The sequence below is a fragment of the Protopterus annectens genome, chromosome 7.part0 (genome assembly GCF_019279795.1).
Source record: "Protopterus annectens isolate FY-2018-M chromosome 7.part0, PAN1.0, whole genome shotgun sequence".
In the NCBI taxonomy this organism is placed as follows: domain Eukaryota; kingdom Metazoa; phylum Chordata; order Ceratodontiformes; family Protopteridae; genus Protopterus; species Protopterus annectens.
Genome location: NC_056739.1, coordinates 1,408,644,839 through 1,408,668,099, shown reverse-complemented (window position 1 = coordinate 1,408,668,099; position 23,261 = coordinate 1,408,644,839).

The following is a 23,261-nucleotide window of genomic DNA, read 5'->3' as shown; positions in this document are numbered from 1 at the left end:
ATGGAAACATTGTCTTGGGTGATCCCATGGGGGACAATGTCCCAGCAGACAGCAGTCACTGTCAGGTAATAGCACCACATATGACCTTGGGCATGGTGGTGCCAGTGCAACTCCTGGCAGAGCCGGTTCCTGTGTTCAGGGCCAGAGATGGTGAACTGTCATCTCTACTATGTATGTTCCAAAGCTGTCCAACATACAGACATGTAGGGCTTTCACTGAGCTTGTTTGCCTACATGCACACACTCACACACCACTGTCACATGCAGGTCACCTACAGACACACACAGTACCTCTCTGCGGTCCATCTAACCCACTCCCCTTCCTGACTCACACACATGCTGTCAACCATTTGGGTCAACCTCGGCCTCCAGCACCCCAACACATCACCCTGTGCAAGTGATGATGCCTGTGCCACATCCCTGTCATCCTTCCCATCGATGCAGGGGAATGAAGCTATGTTTCTTATGCACAGGTTGACTATATTACTTGACATGTACTTGTGTAATGCAGTATTGTTTTGCCATGTCATTTGCAATGGTCACCAACATACACTGTATGCTGGCATTTTTCATGAGTATGCAATATACTTTTGTGGACCTTATGTTGTATGATGTTGTACTGGTGGTATTGTTACACAATGACAGGTATGTCACAGACCTGGGTATGTTTCTGTTCCAGGAGTCTGAGAGGATAACCTATGGACAGATGGTGGCAGTGAAGAGGCACAGCATGGCATGGCAGGACCGCAAAAATATGACTTCAGCAAGGTACAGCAGTATATGTGCATGACTCCATATGTTCACATCTGTATGACAGTCTACCAAGGACAAAATCAGAGGTCAGCATACTCATGCATTTATAATTTGTGATAAGGTCTGCTACAGGGCAAGGTGTGACCTTGCTGGAGTGCATAAGCTGCCTATCTGTGGCAGCATAGTAGATGGATGACTCACTGTAGGGACATTAAGCTATGTGATGTTAGTAGGACATGCTTGGGCAAGACATTTATCTAGCAGACATAAACATACCCTTGAAACAGACATTGCCTAATAGTACACAGAGCACCTCAGTGCACATCAGCACATACTGTCTGTTTGATTGGCTTGGCGGCTGTCATCTCAACACACACCATCTGCCTGAGTCCCTCTTGAACTGGAGTAATATGTGCTGGTCCTGCACCGAGGGGTATACAGATGGCTGTATGGCCATCATGCTAGTTAAATTCACATGTCCTATGGCTCCATAATATGATGTATACTGTTGTAACAGCTTCACACACAAACATGGCCACATTCAGGCTTGCACCACTTCCACTCACTGTATACAGGACACACCAAGGCACACACATACTGCAAGTTGGCTGTATGTAGATGAGAATACTTAGCTATGTACTGGTACACACTACAGATCACAGTACCTGCTGCACATAACACAACTCATGTCTGCTAGTAGTAGCAGTGTAGAACATACAATGCTTGTTGATATTAGCAAGCCTTGTTGTGATCAGTCATTTGGGGGGGACACATCACCTGCATCAAATAAATGATGCAAAACCCTAACTATGTCTAAGTTACAAAGGTTTTCATAAGTACGCCATATGGACATACACACACCATGTTGGGTGGAGTGAAATTAGAACCCCCCTACCTATCTAGGCTTATACACTATAGATCATAATACTTATCACATGTGTCACAGCTTATGTCTAATATTACATTGTCAGCTGGTAGTCTTAATGTGGCTGACATCATCAAGCCTTATAGAAGAGGGCAGTTTGGTAGCCAGCAGCAAGCTACAGGCCCAAAAAGTCCATAACCATTGCTGATGGGCTTACGTCTGATACTACACTGTCAGCCGGTAGTCTTAAGGTGGCTGACATCATCAGACCATGTAGAAGAAGTAAGTTTGGAAGCCAGCAGCAAGTTATAGGCTCAGAAAGTACATAACAATTGCTGCTGGATAGCCCGTGAGGGCATGTCCGCTCTTTTGCAAGGGTATACACACACACACAAACACACACACACACACACACACACACACACACACACACACACACACACACACACCAAGTGGGTTGTACTGAGATTAGAATCCCTACCTATCTAGGCTTATACACTATAGATCACACTACTTATTACATGCGCCACAGGTTAAGTCTTTTGCATACATGTGATTGCAGGCACAGTACTTGTGCATTACCCAAACTAGGCTTGTGTTGAAGAGCATCTGTGGCCTGCAGAGTGATATTGGTTCATACTATTATCTGCATCCAGTATGCTAGCAGTGAGATAACTGTTATCTTAGCTATGTGTGTACAGTTACCAGTATGGCCATATGTGGCTACTTGTGGTTAGATAGGTGACACTGTGGGCAGGGACAATGTGCCCTGTCCATATGTGCATTGACATCATTATAGATTACACCACCTGTGTCTGTCTACATGGTGTCATCCAGCAGACATAGGGGTATGTAGGTAAGTGGATTATGTATTGTTGTGCCCTTAGTTTGGATCCTTTGAGCAACATTATGGCTGTGTAATAGTGCAGTTTACTCACCATTATTAAGGTATGTTGGACAATGCAAACATCCACATACATATTTCTGTATATAACAGAGATTTATATATAAATGTGGCTGTGTGTGTATATGATATGTACATGTGTTATGTAGATATATGGGGGGAGTCTATGTATCATTTTAATATATATATATATATATATATATATAAATATATATATATATATTTGACACTACATAGCGATAGATATACTATGCATGTGGGAGAGAGATACTGACAGATGGATATGTATATGTCTATGTCTGTATGAACTGCAGAAACAGGGGTGGATGGTAATGTCTGTAACATACAAAATGTCCACAGCATTCCCCCCAACTGTCTGCTGTACTAAATTTGTGACTAAGGTTGGTAATGTTACACCATCAACAGGCTGACAGTCTGCATACCTCTCAACTGTCCTGATTTTCACAGAATGTCCAGGGTTTTGCCCTCATGTTTCGTCTGTCCCTCATGCATTTGTGGTCTTCTGGTGCTTTACTGAATGTTTACAACAATACATTCTACTAACTACAGACAATTGTGTGTCAGACTATATAACCATCAGAAAATATGTACTATTGCAACAGCTTTAACTCCAGCAACTGTCTAGGTTTATGTGACCAATATTAAAACTCTGTCCCTATGTTTGTGCCTTTGTCCCCCCAATCTTTCTGGCTTTGTCCAGATTTCTTGCACTAAGAGGTTGGGAGGTATGACATTCTGTGAAAATACCAACATACTGCTACCTCAAATGCAAAAGTGAGAAATTCCAGATTAGAACCATCAATAACATCACTCATGCTAGCTTCCCTAGTCCATTGAGCCACACAGGTCGCTAAACAGAGCGGGGTCATTCATCAAACATTCAACAGCATACATATGTACATTGTTATCCTGCATGAAGAGAAACATACAATGTGTGAGCGTTATCTGTGTTACAGCCCTGAAATCGCCTGGTCCACTGATATACCATAGCTGATTTTCTGTTAAAGCTGTTATATGGGTACACTGCTGTGTTGGGGGTGGGGTAACAACAGCATATCATCAGCTTGGTAGACAGTAGTCCAAATATCATGTGTGCCCACTGTTTAACATCTCCCTTGCCTGATTTTGTGAATATTCCAACCATGAGGCCTAGTGAAAATTAAGGAACACATACTATTGGACTGGGTATCAGTTGTCCCATGTGGATGATAACTCTGACATTATAGCCCACTGTATTTAATTACATAACAGCAGCAGATCCATGCATATAATATGTATTTAGCTATGTTACCAATACATGCAATTCCATACGAATTGCAGAAGGAGTCATTACTGGGCACATTGTGGGTGCTGCGTAGAGCACTACTGGCTAACATCAAAGATTGAAACAATACTGATTTCATGAACTTTAATCGTACTTTGTCTTAGGAATGGGGTCCATTTCCATCAAGGTATTAGAAACCCAAAAGACTTGGAGAAATTAAAAAAATGGATACCTTATTATAGTAATCCTTACAATTAGTGTGTAGGTTAGAGACTTGCCTTGAGAATGCAGCACTTGACAGAACTGTATTTCAAGGCTGACTCTGTGTGATTCATGCAGTACACAGCCAATACATGGAAAGGTACAGGTTGTGTGGGTTGCCTGGCATCAGCTATTTTAATATATGTATGTGAGTAGGAGTAAGGTATCAGTCCCTAGGGCCGTAGGTTGTCAATAAATGTGCTATGCCTTGTCTCTTAGCCAATGCCAGGGCATACTGGGCACACCTACGTCTCCCTACATCATGGGGGGGTCCTCCTCCAAGTCCTCCTGTGAGTGTGGCTGTGGTAACCTAAGCACTGGTGGAGGCTGTGTATCCCTTCCCTATGCTGATTCTGCTGCAGCTGCTTCTGCAGGATCTTATTGTGTAGCATGGCACATACTGTGAACATATGTGCACACGTGGCTGGAGAGTATTGCAGGGCTCCACCGGATATGTCAATGCACTGGAACCGTGACTTCAGCAACCCAAACACATGTTCTATGATGTTCCTAGTTTGTGCGTGTGCCTCATTATGGTATCCTTTTGTGGATGTGTGTGCATTTCTGATGGATGTCATCATCCATGGTTCCAGTTCGTAGCCAACATCCCCCACTAAATGGCTGTGTGGGATGTTCCCCCTAGCAAACATCTGGTACACCTGTGATGGGTGCCAGATATGGGAGTCGTGATAGCTTGCAAGACTGCCTGCACACCCATTCATGACAATCCCCTGGGCATTGCACACAACTGGGCAGATGACGGATTGGTACCCCTTGTGGTTGACGTTGATTCTACCATCACATGATGTGTGTATGAGTCCAGTCTATGGCACTACCTCAGGGTAGTGTGCTACACAGTAGAAGTGTTGCATATTGCTGGCCCTCACCTCAGGGGTGAGGGGAAAATATATGTGTTCACTGGCATGTGGTAGCATGGCATCCAGGAACTGGTGGAGGACCCCGGATGCTGATGCCTGTGAGACCCCAGTTGATCTTTGGAATGTAACTGTGGGTATTGACCAAAGGGCTACAGATACCTTTATTTCCACTGGGATGGGTTCCCCTTTGTTGGTTCTGGGCCTGAGTTGAGGGCGGCAGAGCTCAGTGAGTTCTTGTAGTATGTCCCTGTTCATCCTGTAGTGCTCTACAATCTGCAGCTCATGTAGCTCCTGGAAGGTTACCCTGGGCCTGAACACTCTCCTCCTTCTCTGTCTAGGCCTATTGTCAGCAGCAGCAGCAGCAGCATTGACTTCATCATCTACCACATACAAATATAGTAGACCTGCAGCAGCCCCTAGCATTCTGTCAGTTAAAATTACCAAGTCTGTACTCCAATGGTGCAGAGTATGGGGGAAAAATCAGATTGTAGGGTGTATGCATACTTTATGGTGCTCTACTGCAGGTGTTGCCTGTGTGATTGGCTACCTATGATGCAGTGCACCTGCCTAATACATCATTGACATAATTTAATGCCCCTTGTTGAAGTTAAGCAAGGATCAACACTAATTAATACATCATTGGTCTTTTAGATACTCTGAGCACTGTGGCGCACTGCACAAACACGTGCTCTGTAGGTAAACACCGCATAGTAGTCAGTGCAAACACCCACCCTCCCAAACTTGAATGTTCAGCATGGCAGCTTGCTGCACAAACAAGAGCAGTTATGCACCAATCAACTCAGAATTTAGTGGACACAACCTCTCCTGATGTCAGCTACCTCCTCTGTGGGCAACAACATGGCTCTCTGCCTACACTGAAGGGATCTGCAGACACGATTACCCCATTATTCTATTCAGTAACTCCACCTTATTTGCATAGGGATCCATGCTCACAACCTGGATACTACATGCTTCTAAGCCCTACCATGTTAGCAACAGCACCAATACATGCTATGTAAACATGCCAAAATTATTAAAAAAAATGTTATTTTGACATATTTACTGTAACTTTTGGAGCACACAGAGGATAGTTTTGCTCGAATTTGTGTATGATATGCTATTTTTACAGCCCCTTTTGTCTGTCTACAGTCCTGTATACAGAGTTTTTCCATGTAGACTATGTGCACTGATACGGGATCTGCAGAGCTGCCTATCTGCTTGCTGGATCACTCTATCTGCCTAATTTGTATGACATTCACCTGTTTATGAGGTGATTTGCATGCCACAGAAGTTTCCATGTTGGTGTACTCGTGCCCGCTGTTCAACAGTGCTCACTGAATCTAAAAATGTTCGCGGGCGTATTAGCAGTGCGGTGCGATTCCTACATGGAAAAAAAGCATGTAGGCTTTATTAAATTCTTCCCATAGTCTTTCTTTGTGTGTGTGTGTGTGTGTGTGTGTGTGTGTGTGTCTGTGCACGTGCAAAATTCCAAGTAAAACTAATTAGCAAAGAATATAAAACTAAACTAATTATTTATATGTTGGAAAACCAATATTTATACTGTCTTGATGAACAATGCATTTAAAATGAAACTGACTAGTAGTGAATATGTATTTTTCTTTTTTTTTTTTTTTTTTTTGGGTCAGCTTGACCTTTATTTTAGAACAAGAAGAGCACTGAGAGTCTCATAAAACACAGCGCTAGATGGAAAACAATTACTGATGTTCAAGGTTGTACAAATGGTACAGACTGATACCATGTTTTCTCTCTGAGCTACCCAGAATGCAATAGTATACTTGACCTGAATTCTGGACCAAGTTGAATTTCAAAGCAAGAGCATATAACTGTAAATGCCTGTTAATAAACTGATGAAATATGAACACTTTTTATTATATTTGTACTTTTCTCTGTCACACACTTGCTTATTTTGATTAAGTTTAAGGCTTATTTATAGTTTTTAGCTTTGCCTTCAGTGTCAGCCTACATACCCAGTTCAAAATAATATCTCATACACAGATCTAGTCAGTTCTTTAAACTCTCCTCCATAAAGGTTTCAGTGAAAGTCCCAGAAGGATCACCCTTGGGATACCAAATAATTAAAATTGTTTCAGTGTCATTGCTATTACCCCTTGTTTTACAACAGTATAGTTCACATAAACGAGGCAGTTGTTTGATATTCTGTTTACAAATACTGTGAGCTATACAAAAGTAAACACATTTCTGACCCACATAAAATCTAAGTGAATTGTAACTATCTTGTCTTAAATACTGAAAATGCCATTTGAATGATTGTTGTAAACTGGAGGCAGTATTTATTTTTCATATCACATATCTGTGTACAAGCACATTATCAAGCCCACAATCCATCAATTTCTGAACTTTACCTCAGAATACCACAAAGTCAGTAAACTAAAAATGGCACTGTTAATCAGTGTTCATAAGGCTTCCTGTCCCTCACTTACCCTATTCAATTTGTCCTGTACTGATATCCTTTAGCTATTATCACATGGGCAGCAGTATTGAACTGTCCACGTGTGCCAAATTTGTCAAACTTCCATAGCTATTTTTATTACTTGTAAGTAACTGTTTCCTTCACATGGCAAAACCTCTTTAAACAGTGGTATATGTTGTCTAGCTTTTGTAATTAATTTGTACATATTCACTGCATTAGTCACCCTGTCCTTAATTCAACATAACTCATTAGATCTATCAGTCAGAAATCTACAACAATATGACCAATGCTGCGAGTTTCTTCCAGTAATGTGCCTCCAGATCCTTTGTTTAAAAAATGAAAATCCTAATCCAGATATACCTCTACAAATCCATAAACATAAATATAAACATATAGTATGGAGTTCTCTACTTTTCATCAGAGAACATCTTGTGCATTGTAAGGTAAGGACAGTTGCACTGGCCTTAAAATGATCTTTAAAAGAAGTTCAAACACTTTGAGTTGAATTTATGGCTAATGCCTTTAAGTCCAATGTCAACTCTATTACTGCCCAGACTCACTGGAGGACTTATTCAGCTTACAATGGACCAGTTTTAATAAAATAATGTACAGCAGTACATTGTTTTTGTTAGACAGCTAGAAAGCTAGCTAGCTAGACAAATAGATAAGTAGATAGACAGATAAAATCTCACCGAGGAATCCATATATCAATTTTTGTTTAGTTTGTATAGTCCACTCTGATAATAAAAGTCTTGCATTTTTATAGCACAGTATTTGCAATGTTTTCTGTGGTCTAGGGGGCTATTTATAGATTTCTTGTTTTGTTTGTACTCTTAACGGTGTACATATATATATATATATATATATATATATATATATATATATATATATATATATTTATATAAAGAGAGAGGCAAAAACATTTTCTGCAGGGTGGCACAAGCTCCTCTGCACCCCTTGCTCACCCTGCAACTTACATACACCAACTTTGAGATCATACTATCGTAGAGAAAAGGACAAATTCCCTGTATGCGGAGTACAACAATCTTGGACAAGCAAATACCATAAAAAGTAAAGTTTCTGATCTATTTTCCAGTATTTCAAGTGTCTGAACAAATGGCAGTTTGAACACATGAAAGGAAACCATATACGATATATATCTATGTCATCTATCTATCTATCTATATATATATATATATATATATATATATATATATATATATATATATATATATATATATATATATATATATATATATATATATATATATATATATATATATATATATATATATATCTATATGTGTAGCCCATTAGCCTGACGAGCCTGGTCTGCAAGGCCATGGAACGTATCATCATGGAACTCATAAACAAAGACATTGGTAATCTCCAAACTTTGGACCCCACCCAGTTCGGGTTTGTAAAAGGCAGATCATGTCTCCAAAACCTGATAGACTTCTTTGAAGCAGTCACCAAAGCCATAGATGAGGGTAAGGTGGATCACACAGCCTGTCTAGATCTCGCCAAGGCTTTCGACACCATCCCCCTCTCTGGAATTATAGACAAACTCACTAAACTAGGTATAAATCCCTATGTCACAAGATGGATTGCCAACTGGCTCACAGACAGAATCCACACACTGTGAAAGTAACAGACTTCAAATCCGACTTCAGACCAGTGACAAGTGGAGTACCACAGGGTTCAGTCCTGGGTCCTCTCCTGTTTGGTATCTACTTCTCTGAAGTACAGGCTAACACAGAAGGTCTTTGGCTAATGAAGTTTGCAGAGGACTGCAAACTAGGAGCTATAATTGAAACACCTAACGGTGTGGACATCCTACAAAAGGGCCTCACTGAGACAGATGCCTAGTGTCAAAGCCATGACCTAAAGCTCAATGCCAAAAAGTGCATTGTCATCCCCTTTGGTAAAAACTCTGCACCCATGAACTACCACATAGGTGGTAATCTACGTAACACCAAAAGTGTGATAAGAGACCTTGGGACACAGGTGGACAGTAGTCTCTCCTTTGATAATCACATCACCACAGTGGTCAGGAAATCCTTCAGAAAAAAAGAGGTCACTGCCTCCCCTCTACTCATCACTCATTAGACTCATTATAGAGTACAACGTCCCTTCTGGTATGTACCTCACAAGACATCTACAACAACTGGAAAGGCCACAGAGATACCTCACAAAGAGGATTACTGGCCTCAAACAGATGCCCTACATAGATCCTCTCAAAAAACTCCATCTTTACTCTGTCGCACATCGCCTACTCAGAGGTGATCTCTGCCTATCATACAAAACTATGTCAAACCCAGAGCTGTTGGACATGCTCCACTTAAAGAAATCCCAATCCCCCCTAGCTACACGCTGTAGGAACCTAAACCTTGTCACCACAATAAAGAGAACATGCTGGAGGGATAGATTCCTATCCCAGAGACTTCCCATACTCTGGAACAGACTACCTATCTATGTCAAACAGCGTTCCTCATTAGCACTCTTCAAGAAAAATCGTGATGATTGGATAGGAAATAGGAAATTCACCCTGGGGATAACTTCTGTGGCTCTGCTCAACAGGGGCACAGGAAAATAATTTTCTTGGGTGGCAAAAGCCAGGGTACCTTTTGGCTGGGCTTGTATGGGCCCTAGAGCCAATAGCCTAGTAGCTACCTATGAACCTATATGGGAAGTTCATTGCTGTCCTGGCCAAATTTTCCCTGTAGTATAAATACAACCTCAGTTCTCCTGTAAAAAGATGCTACTAGCTTAGTTGGAATAACATGGTCAACAAAATATAAATTAATTTGTATATATATATATATATATATATATATATATATATATGTGTGTGTGTGTGTGTGTGTGTGTGTGTGTGTGTGTGTGTGTGTGTGTGTGTGTATGTATATATATATATATATATATATATATATATATATATATATATATATACTGAGTTTGTTGATGAAACACTGAAATATAAAGTTGTTTGCTAGCAGTAACCTTTTCATTAGTTACAGATCTCTTTATGGTGGAATTATTGAGATTACTTCTCCAGAGATTGTGCATATTGACTGATATTGATGGACTGTAATAGAAGTCTGAGTGGCCTTTTATGGCTGAAATATTCCGAACTGGTCATTATTGGTTCATGTTTTGTTTCATTGCTTACTGGAAAAATGTACAAAACTATTCATTTAAAACATGCTCTACCAAGTGCTGCTGTATTATACAAGGAATATAATTTAATTATTGTATATTAAAATTTAATTATACAGTCAGTAAGGTGAATCAAAGAACTTCTGCATGGTCCTAAAAATGTTTGCAAGGGGCATATGCTTTGAAAACAGCCCAAAGGCAAACTTACTCCGCAACTGGCCAGATGCATTTTCTTTGAATGTGGGTTTCAATGCTTTTTTAGTGAATGTGAGCTTTGAAGGCAGAGAAGTTTTAATGTTAAGTCTGTTTTCATTGTGAGACTGTATTCCTTTGTTTAGCTTTACCAAATGTCAGTCAGTGTTTGTGCTATAAAATTTGAAATAAAAGTTTTAAATTAAATCCAAATATCTGTAATCATTGTAGAAGTAAAGCAGAAAACTGTATGCACACTGAGAATTTGGAAGAATTTTTTATAGCAACTGGAAAGAAATAGCCAAGTAATAGGACACTGAAATGACTGCATGGTGGTAGGACAGCTGATTGGGGGGGGTTGAGGGGTTGATCCAAATGTAACGTATGTCTACTGCCACCTATAGGGGTCTGCCAAAATATTTCCTGTATAAAAGGGGTCCTCCAGCTTGCAAAGTTTTGGAATCACTGTCTTAGACCAATAGTAGCTGCAGCCAGATCCAAAACCAACCCCTTGGCAGTATATGTGGACAGAAAATTAAAACCATTATTGATATTATACAACCACATATTGGTAGACTCATGGGATGTTTTAGCTAAAGTAACCACTGACTGTTATCACCCCCCATGGATTACTTGTGACCAGGGTTGTCAGGCAACCCTATTTGAGTGGGGCCATCCTGAGATCAGCAGTCCAATCGCAAGTCTTGCACTGCCTTTTAAAATCCCGGCGAAACAGGCTCCACTTTGCGATTTTTGATTGGCTAGTATACCAGCATACAGGCCAATCATAAATCACAAAGTGGAGCCACCTCTGTTCAGTGCAGAACAGCGAGCTGTTCTGCATTGAATAGAAGAGGGTATGCTCTGTGATTTTGATTGGCTCATATGCTTGCATACAGGCCAGTCATAAATCACAAACTGGAGCCACTTGTGTTTAATGCGGAACTGCCTTTTGCTGTTCAGCACAAAAGATTGGATTTCACTCAGTGTCCCTATCTGTTGAAATCGAAATCTGGCAACCCTGCTTGTGACCATAGATGTCCAGGACTTATTTTCTGTAATCCCTCATACCATAGAGTTGGAATGGTGTGCAAACATTTTAATGCCACACAATTCTTGATAAACAGTGAGTTTAAGTCGATTATGGAAAGTTTGTAATTCGTCTTGGACAACAATTGATGTGTATTTTGAGGGAGAATACTACAGACAAATGTATGGGGTAGTCATGGCAGCTGCCTGTGCCCCCCTCTTTGTTATTGCGGTCCTATTATATTGAAATAATTTTTTTTAATTCCCGTTTTTTTGCTAGCACAATTTTGTACCTATGTTTTTTGGATGACATACACAAACACTACTACTAAATTTTTGAAATTTACACATAATGGAATAGATGAAGTGCATTATTTAGATGTCAAGTTAATAAAGGATCTTGAAAACAATAGATTTAAATCAAAACTATACAGGAGAGAAAACTTGACCAACTTTTATTTGTATTTTAGTATCAACCACCATCTCCATCAGAACAAAAGTATAGTAAAGGGGCAAAAGGTTCATGTTACCCACATGGCTTCTGACCATGAAGATCTTTTAGAAGAACTAGGTTTCGTTGCAAGGCTCTTCTTAGAATGGAGTTACATGGAGCCATTGATTACAAGAACAAAGAATGAAATACTGGAAGCATGGGGTCCAAAATTTGTTCCTCTTTTAGGATCTAATGAGAGAGTTGAACATGTAGCTATTGGGGACAATAATGCCTATAGAGATCACAACAAATATAGCAAAGAAAATCTTGGTCAAAGTGTGGGTCGACCAACAGAGGTTGAAGTTAGTTATAATAGATCCCTAACTTTAAAATTTAATCATGACACAGGAGGGATACAGAAGATTATTCAAAAGTATTTGAACATCTTTTTGAACATGCCAAGTAGTTTGGAAATCTTCTCAAACCCCCTCTATATAGTTATAGAAGGGGACAAAATATTAAGAACTTCTTGAAAAGTAGGTCCAATAAAGAAAGAATGTCAAACAGTCAAAAGAAAATAGCTACTTATAAATGTGGGATGTGCCACCAATGTAAACACATGGCCCATTGCTCTGACTTGTGTCTTGCTACTATTGAGGTTTCCATAAAGATTAACAGATATTTTAATTGCTCTTTGAAGGGAGTTGTGTACCTTGCCTACTGCTGAGTTTGTTCTTTTTATTATGTTGGGAAGACTAAGAGATCTTTAAAAACTAGAGACTATGAACACTATTATGAGATATTTATGCAGCTCAACACTAATGCACTATATGGGCACTTAAAGGACTGCAAAACAAGTGTGTTTTTATTTTGGCTATTAGAACAGGTTGAGCCTATTCCTAGAGATGGACAAAGGGAAATACTGGTCGAATACCAAGAATTAGGATGTTAGTTGCAACTTAATGTGGGTACTTTTCCAGGACTTAATGGGCAATTGTCATTGGGTCCCATTTTGAAAATGTGGGTGGCTAAGTTATAATTTGATGGAATTACATTTTATGATATTAATGGGATTAACAATGAATAACTTATGTTTTAAATAGTTGAAATTGTTTAGGACTGTAATGTAAAAGGGTAAAGGAAGCACTGTAAAATTTTATAAAATTTTGTAAAACATTTTTAAATCATTGCCAGTTTTTATAACATTGCCATATCACACTACAGTGTTTTTTACCTTAGTTTATATCAAGAATTGTTTTCATGGTAATTGTTTATTTGGTGATACTTAAATTGTAAATCAGTTGAAGGAAGTGATGTAATGGGGTAACCAACTGCACTTCTTTAGCTGATATAAAAAAGGATTATGGACTGATGTTAATTATTCTAATGAACTTTTTTAAGAAGATGAAAGTACTCAATAAACTTAAGATTTTGGATTTTTTTATTATGATTTGATCAGAGAAGAGCTGTTACAGAGATGCTTTACTGGTTATTTACATTCCCATATGTTGTCATTGCTCTCTCACAATCCAGTTCCAAATGTCGATTATCACTAAGTTCCATGACCTGGCTGTCATGTGATGCTTTACTCTAATGTAGATGGTCAGCATCTGAGTAGTCTCCTCCTCTTCGATCCAATTTTGCACACAGACACATTGAAGCCTCATGGAAGTAACCATCTCAATAATGTTGATACTCCAATGGAAAAACTACTCAGATCTGAAAACTGCTCACTGAGGTCCCACTCACTTTGCAGGGAGCAATGGTCTGAACTGTAAATGTAGCAAAATCAATATTTAAAAGTGGTGCTTATGTCATGTTAACAGAGAACATTGACAAATAACGGGCATGTTATCATGAACACATGGTACCATTTATCGATAACTATAGGGTACTTGCACAGTGCACCTTCCCATTACACCAGGCTATTGGTTAATGTGCTAAATTTTGAGAATTTATGTAGACCTATGCAATTGGGATTCTAAAACTTGAAATGTTATTAAACCTTATTAACTTTGTATGGCACAAATAGTACTTAAAAGATGGATGCACCTTAAACGATTTTAGGGAGGAGATCCAGGAGGTCATGACCAATGTGTTCAAAACACAAATAAGGGACATGATGGGGACCTTCTTTGAAGATATGGCACAGGCTATGCAGGATTCATTTGGGGTGATAGCTTGTGAGATTAGTCATGAGCCTGATCTCCCATCATCCTGGTCCCTGCAGTCCATAAGTATTGTCTGTGTGCTCTACTTGTGTTATGCTGCCAACATAGTGATTGCCATTTCATTGACTGGACTTTATATGCACTCTTGTGTATGCATACCATCTATCTATCAGCTTATGTGTTATTGCTGTGTGACATTTACTTTAGTTTGAATGTGTGCATAACACACATTGACACACTTCACTTTCCACACACATTCAACTATCCGTGCATTGTGGCAGTTAACCTGCAGCTAATGCTGCAAGAGATAGTTAATAAACATCTGTGTTACTGGAGTGACTGACAGACAATATGTTGTCCATACTCCACCACTAACAGTATCATATGCCTTAGATTTCTGTTTTGCCATATCAAGTATGTGCAATATTCAGACATGTCATTCCACATATTGTTTGGATGACAGTTGTCATGATGTTCCACTGATGTGATGTTGTGTCATGGTTTGGATTACTCTTGTCATGTGGGATCATATACAGGTATATTGGTCTATGTGCAGTCCTCCTTTTCTGACTGCATCAAACAGCAATGTAACATTAATCTGTACACAATGTTACATAGGTTCAATGGTTCATAGGTAGGTACTAGGCTATTGCCCCAAGGGCCTATGTAAGCCTAGCCAACAAGGTTCCCTGGCTTATGCCAACCAAGAAAGTTATTTTCCTGTGCCACTGTCAAGCAGAGACACAGAAGTGATCCCCGGGGTGTATTTCCTATTTCCCATCCACTCATCAAGATTTTTCTTGAAGATTGCTAATGAAGAACATTGCTTGACATAGATGTGTAGCCTGTTCCAGAGTATGGGAAGTCTCTGGGACAGGAACCTATCCCTCCAGCATGTCCTGTTTATTGTGGTGACAAGGTTTAAGCCCCTAGAGCATGTAGCCCAGAGGGATTGGGATTTATTTAGGTGTAGCATGTCCAACAGCTCTGGGTTTGACATAGCTTTATATGTTAGGCAGAGATCACCTCAGAGTAAGCGATATGCTACGGAGTAAAGCTGCATTTTTTTGAGATGGTCAATGTAGGGCATTTGTTTGAGGCCAATAATCCTCTTTGTGAGGTACCTCTGTGGCCTTTCTAGCTGCTGCAGATGTCTTGTGACGTGCATTCCAAAAGGGGCATTGTACTCTATAATGGGTCTAATGAGTGTTGAGTAGAGGGTAACAATGCCCTCTTTTTTCCTGGATGAAAACCCTTTTATGATGAGGTGTGTCACGTAGAAGGACTTCCTGACTATTGTCACTGTGGCAATGTGACTATCAAAGGAGAGACTACTGTCCACCTGGGTCCTAAGGTCTCATCACACATTTGGTGTTAAGTAGATTGCTGCCTATGTGGTAGTTTATGGGTATAGAGTTTTTACCAAAGGGGATGACACTGCAATTTTGTCATTGAGCTTGAGGCCATGGCTCTGACACCAAGCATCTGTCTTCTGTAGGATGTCCAGATCATTTGGGGACTTGACTTTGGCTCCTGGTTTGCAGTCATCTGCAAACTTTGTTAGCCAGAGGTCGTGTGTGTTAGCCTGTACTTCAGAGAAGTAGATACCAAACAGGAGAGGGCCCAGGACTGAACCCTATGGTACGCCACTTGTCACTGGTTTGAGGTCAGATTTGGAGTCTGCAACTTTTACAGTGTGGGTTCTGTCAGTGAGCCAGTTGGCAACCCATCTTGTGATGTAGGGATTTATACCTAGTTTAGCGAGTTTAGCTATAATTCCAGAATGGGGGATGGTGTCGAAAGCCTTGGCGAGGTCAAGATAGGCTGTGTGAACCACCTTACCCTCATCTATGGCTTTGGTGACTGCCTCAAAGAAGTCAATCAGGTTCAGGGGGCATGATCTGCGTTTCACAAACCCAAACTGGGTGGGATCCAGAGTTTGGAGGTTACCAATGTCTTTGTTTATGAGTTCCATGATGATACGTTCCATGGTCTTGCAGACCAGGCTCGTCAGGCTAATAGAGCGATAGTTCCCAGGATCAGTGGTGGCTCCCCCTTTGTGGAGTGGGATAACTGTTGCTGTGCACCATTCAGTGGGCACAAAGCCTGATGCGAGGCTATTATTGAACATGGTGCTTAGGTGGGGCTGCCAGTTCATTCTGAAGTCCTGTAAAACGCAGCCTGGGATATTGTCTGGACCCATGGATGCTGTGTTTTTGGCTTTAGAGAGTGCAGCTTTTACCTGTGTAGTTGTGATTACAGGGACTCTGCATTCTTCCTGTATAGATATGGGCCCTTTAGGGGGTGAGGGGAGATAACGTTAACATTGAACCTGCCAGGATGTTGGCAATATCAGTTGGTTCAGTAATTTTCGTGCTGTTGTGCTCTAACTTAGAGCAAATCTGGGTGTTGCCATCGAGATTCTTGACATAGTTATAGAATTCTTTGTGGTTGTCCTTAGAATTAGTGGAGATTTTGTTTTCATAGCTAGCTTTGGAGGATCTTATAAGGGATCTCAGCTTCTTACTGAGGCTGACCAGGGAGCTCCTCCACTCATGGGATTTTACTCTCTTTTGCAACAGTTTCTTCCTTCTGTTGCACAGTTTATTTATGGCAGGGGACCACCAGATTGGCATCCTTTTTTTGGAGGATAGCATCTTAGTTCTGTTTGAGATAGCATGATCCATCTTAGTTCTGTTTGAGATAGCATGATCCATGCACTCGTGTAAGTGCTTATAGAGTGCATTTGTGTAGGATTCAGCAGTTGTAACTGAATTGTCCATCTGCATGGGTGTCATGAAGTTCACCACTTCTGTCTTCAAAAGCATGAAGTTGGCTTTGGAGAAATTTTTTACCATGGTTTTCTTAATGGGGGGTGGGGGCGAGATGTGGATATCAAGGGTGATTAGCTTATGGTCGGATTGGAACAACGAGGAGTTGACCTCAGGTGTGGAACACCGGTCACTTATGTTGATAATGACTAAGTCTAGGATATTGGTGCCCCTGGTGGGGGTGGGAATAAGTTGATCCAGGGCATTGGAGTTTATGAATTCCAGAAAGCGTTGAGCTAAGGAGTTGGTACATGAGTAGTTTTCCCAGTTAATGGTAGGGTAGTAGAAGTCGCCCATTATTAGGGTGTTTGAATGAACCCTAATATTTTTCAGTACATCAAGAAAAAGAGGAGCAGGAAGCCTGGTAGTGCAGGGGTGCTCTCTGGAGCCTTGAACCAGGTCTCAGTTACTGTACAGATATCGATGTTCACCATTTTAAGGAGTGCCTCGAGTGAGTGCATTTTGAGATTTAGACCTCTAGCATTGAGTGGCATTACCCTCAGTTTTTCCTTGCCTGTTCCTGTTACTGTGGTGAATTTGTCATTTGAATCTTTCCTAAAAAAGGCACTATAGGGGCGGCAAGAGCCTTAGCCACATATAACACATTCTCTCACAGTTCATTATGACCTGTTTGTTGTATGTAGCATTTTCACACCCATGATGTAGGGATAGTAATGTACAGCTTCCATAAATAGTTGTACACATTAAATGATTGCATGTGTGTGTGTGTGTGTGTGTGTGTGTGTGTGTGTGTGTGCACATAGTTGGATACATACTGCACACAAACTTACCTTTGACATGTGAGCATTCACTGAGTTACTGCTGATGTGATGTAAAGATTCTCATAGGAGTGTCCTTGGCTCCATAATGACCAGTGTGGTTGACATACACCTGTGTTTCTTTAGTTGACATTTGTACAACAGTATATGTGTATGTACTTTTATGTTTTAGCTTGTGTCCCTATGCATGTTGATGTGACATGATTGCACATTACTGTGTGTCTGTGTGTTTTATACATGTCCAGTTATGTGGACATCATCAATCCATTTGGCCATTTGACATACATTTTCCATTTTGTTAAATGTATGTTCATGTGGCTTCTACAGCACCCTGTATGTTTTACACATGTATTTGCATAATGTCAACTTACCTTGTCCTGCTTTAGCCTGATGTGGGTCCAGGTTGTCCGCCTCCCTCCCACCTTCATATTTCCCCATTATTTTTTTGCAGGCATGTTTCCCTTTGTTAAAACTATCATGCATTGCCATGTATTAATTTGACACAGTGAAAATGTGACACATATAAGGGCATAGTATAAAGCAGGACATGTGCACACAAGTTGCTGGCTAATGCCTGCAATGCTTCCTTGTTCTCATTATACTTGAGAGTTACTCAGTGAAGTTTTTTTTTTTCACACCCATGTGCACAAACAGCTATATTCATTTTGCTGTACTGTTACATTTTTGAACATATTATATGCCATTCATATATGTATCTGTGAATCAACAATGATTTCATGTACATTCCATTTATGCCATTGACAGACATACATACACGTCTATACCTGTGTTATATATATATATATATATATATATATATATATATATATATATATATATATATATATATATATATATGGGTCTACTTCATATGATCGACAGACCATTTGATCGACATTCATTTGGTCGACAGCTCATTCAGTCAACAACCAGTATTCAAGGCACTTAACAGGGATTTGCCTCTCTCCCCAATGTTGTGCGACCCTGGAGTTGTTATATATAGTTAGGGGGTATGGGGGGCACAGCCCCCCACATTGGGGGGTGTGGGGGGTTAAGCCCCCCCACCTATTTTCGTTTAAAATGTGTAGTTTTTCTTGTATTTTCATAATTTTAAACAAAAATAGGTGGGGGGGCTTTTCCCCACACACATCCCAACCCCCCCCAACTATATATAACAACTCCAGGATCGCACAACATTGGGGAGGGGGGAAAATCCCTGTTAAGTGCCTTGAATACTGGTTATCGACCAAATGAATGTCGATCATATGAAGTAGACCCATATATATATATATATATATATATATATATATATATATATATTTATTTATTTATTTATATCTCTCTGACACACTCTCTCTCTCTCTATATATATATATATATATATATACATATATATATATATATATATATATATATATATATATATATATATATATATATATACATATACACATTCCATTACACCAAAAAAAGTGCAGAACAAGAAAGATTCCAAGAAAACAAGTGACAGGATCCAGTTCTTATATTAAAAAACAGGTTTAATGTATCCAAAAATAAAAACAGGTTGAGCGCTTTTTTCTACTGACCGTAGATATCATCAGAAGGATCTCCGGTTGGCCAGGGATAGCTGGCTGCAAGGTCAGGGAGGATTGCCACTTGTCACTGGAGATATGCGCCCCCTTTCCATCTGCGTTTCGGGGGAACCGGGTGCTAAATCATTTGTAGATGACCTTATTTGTCTATGAATGATGATATATTTTAATGGTACATAATTGCCTCAGTTTACTGTAAAGAGTGATGTCTATAAATAACCTTTTAGTTTGGAAGCATGTATTTTATGGTAGTAGATGACATACAGATATATCCATAGTTGTCTGAGATGTTTCTGTGGCTACTCTTGCAAATTTATGTTAGGAATGTCAAGAAGCTTACATTGGCATAGCTGGCATTTTTAATTCTTTTTTTTTATCATAACAGAGTCAGTTATATTCCATAGTTGTCCTTTACCTTACTATGCAGATTTTGTGATATTTCTATACAACTATCAGTATTCTTGAATTGTGATCATCTTTCCATAACTTTGGTACTGCACAACATGACTGCACAATGATTTCTTATTAATTACGGATTACTTACACATTCCTATAGTGTGCTGTTGATACTGTGATACTCCATTCTCTCAGCTTTCTTGTACATTAACATACTGCAATGTTATCTGCATGTTCCGCCCTGATATCAGCATAATGCAATGGATTCCCTTAGGTTCATAGATTAGTACTAAGCTAACTGCCCTTGTGAGCCATTTTAAGCTGAGCCAATTATCCCTTGTGAGACTCAAACCCAGCACTTTGTGTTTGTAAGGCAAACACCTTAACCATTAAGTCACCCTCCCAAACAGAGGTATCTTTATGGAATCCAGCCCAATATTTTGCCAGGAAAATAAAAATTGATGATATAGGAAAAGATAGAAAAGTATGGTATAAGAATATAAGGATAAAACATTATTATGTAAAACCATGGAAAAATCTAACAGATGAAAAAAATTAAAGTACAAAAATAAGAAGGAAATGGTGTAATCATAAAGTAGATTGTCAAGTTTTTTTGGAGACTGGTAACAGATAAATTACCAGTAAAAGGAAATATGCCATATAAAAAGAAAAGTATAGAAAATGTTTACATTGTCAGGAAGAAGAAACTATGGAAAATGTGTTTTTGAAATGTAAAAGAGTAAAAAATGTTATGGAGAAAACTGTGCAAGGAAGATTTTTTCTAAGATTTAAAGAAGTGGATACAATAAACCTGGATATGATTAAGTCTGGATATTATAAAAAAATAATTAATATGTTGAAAGTATAGATAAAAAAGTTATTTTATGTTATATGGGTTATATGCATACCTCTCAACCTCTTAGCACAAAAAATCTGAACAAAGCCTGACAGAATGGTGAGACAAAGGCCCAAAAATAGGGACAAATTTTAAATATTGCTCTTATAAACTTAGAACGTTGCTAGAATAACAGGATTTGTGTTAGCATTCATTTTTCTGAAGGATATGAAGTCTGAAACACAAATATGTATCATTATTTACTGAATTCAATCCCATGATCATCCTAGTGATTTGCCAGAAAATCATAAATGTTATGAGAGCAGATAAAATATATGAGGCAAAAATCTGGACAGAATGTGGACATCTGTACAGTTGAGAGGTATATGGAATGAAATAATAAATTAAATTATGTTTACTGGGAAATGGATTTTAACAATAGTGTTAAGCAAAATTAGATGGTGGTTATGAAAAAGTGAGTGGGAGTCTAATAGGAATGAAAATTTAGTATGAGATTAAAGGAAATTATGAGTAAGTGTAAATATATCTGTATATCTATATATGTGTGCATTTCTAAATATGTAAATATGTAAATATCTGGTAAATAAGAGCTGTTTTTGTATATAAATAAAGGACCCCTAATCTTTTTGATAGGTGTTGTGGGATCTTTTACAACCACCTGACCTACCACCAAACAGATAGGACCTCTGTTTAATGTATTTTCTGAAGGGCAGCATATTTAGGAGTGCAGTACCCCCGTATGCTATACTGCTAGCAATTGATCTACCTGGCATTGTAATAAAACCCACAGCCTTGTACACCAAAGGCCAGTGTACTACCTCTTTTGCCATTCACACTGCTTTATGCCCACTAAGTGTCTTCATTGTCACAGTTGTGACTCTGTTTCCCAGAACCACTTTTTTAGAACACGTTGTCGCCTCATAGCAAGACGTTGTCCCGTTTGATTCTCAGCCAGAGCGTCTTCTGTGTGGAGGCATACGTGAATGGGGCGTGCCTTTGTCGAAGGTTGTGCATCAGGGCTGGTAACCCGGTATGTAAAAATCCACTACCAATCATTAGCGGACCGGAGTTCCGCTGTGGCGACCCCTAACCGGGAAAAGCCGAAAGACACAAACAAACAAACAATATCTATGACTTTTCTGCCCTTTCTGGATGACTGGAGGATTGTGCATTTACTATGCTTTGTTTTTGTTTAATACTTTTCTTTGTAGGTTTTGGTTTTTGGGCATACTGCTACCTTAAGACACACACACAGCCATTTCATTTTTTAGGGCTCTGCTTCAGAGGCTTATAGGTTCATAGGTAAGTACAAGGCAATCAGACTGCATCACATTTCTCATCATTTGTTGTACCTTTTATGTAAGTCAAAAGTCAAGAAACTCAAAACCATTTAATCATTCATTTATTTTAAGTTTCAAATTAATACATGAATCTAATATTCAATGACATTATCAGTCAACTCCAATCACCAGTGTATCTCAAGCTGCATGATAAGTTATGTGAAAATGGAAGTTTTTTTTGTTTTTTTTTTTACCCAGAGTACAGAGCAGTATCTACTGCAAGTTGACTTCCAGACAAGTTAAACAAGGTCAATTTGCACAGTCCTACATTTCAGAGGAAAGGACACCATTAAGATAATTAAAACATTTAACTTCAGAGAGGTGGGGAGAGAGACAAGTAAGTAATTACATCAGATAAACTGTAAGACAAAATATATCTGATGTTTGACAGACACAATTTTTTATAATAAATTAAAATTAAGAAGTTCTGGAAACTCTAGAAGACAATGTAACTGTGACTGGACAAAGGAATAGAGCAAAAGGCAAGTTGTGCCTTTGGAAAAAAGAAAACAATCAAATATATCAGAACATTTAGTATAGGAGAAGTTGTTTATTGTAAAGTATATTCATAGCACACAAGCTTCTCAGATGCTGAGGACAGCCTGCCTGATAACATTAAGGCCTGTTTCAAGGGAGGCTCACTCAGGTCTAAAAGTGTGGATTGAAACGTTTAACTGTATGTTTTATTTTTGTGTGCATTCAGGCAAAACTTGAAAAAGGTAATTGTCAATGAATAGGTATCTGACAGCAAAGTAGTAGCAGTAGTGTAAGAATATTTTGCTATAGTGACTCTTGATTATTTCAAAAGTGTGTGTGTGTGTGTGTGTGTGTGTGTGTGTGTGTGTGTGTGTGTGTGTGTGTGTGTGTGTGTGTGTGTGAAGCAATAACTCAAACCACTTATGCTAATGTCTGTTTCACACTTTCAAAAGAACTACTCAGTACAAGTACTTGTTTATAGTTCATGTGGTCATAGGACCTTCATGTCAGGGGTCCAAGGAAATAAATATTGTGGCAAGAAATAGCCAGGGAATTGTTATGGCTAGGCTTGTATAGGTCCTAGGGCTGATAGCATAGTACCAACCTATG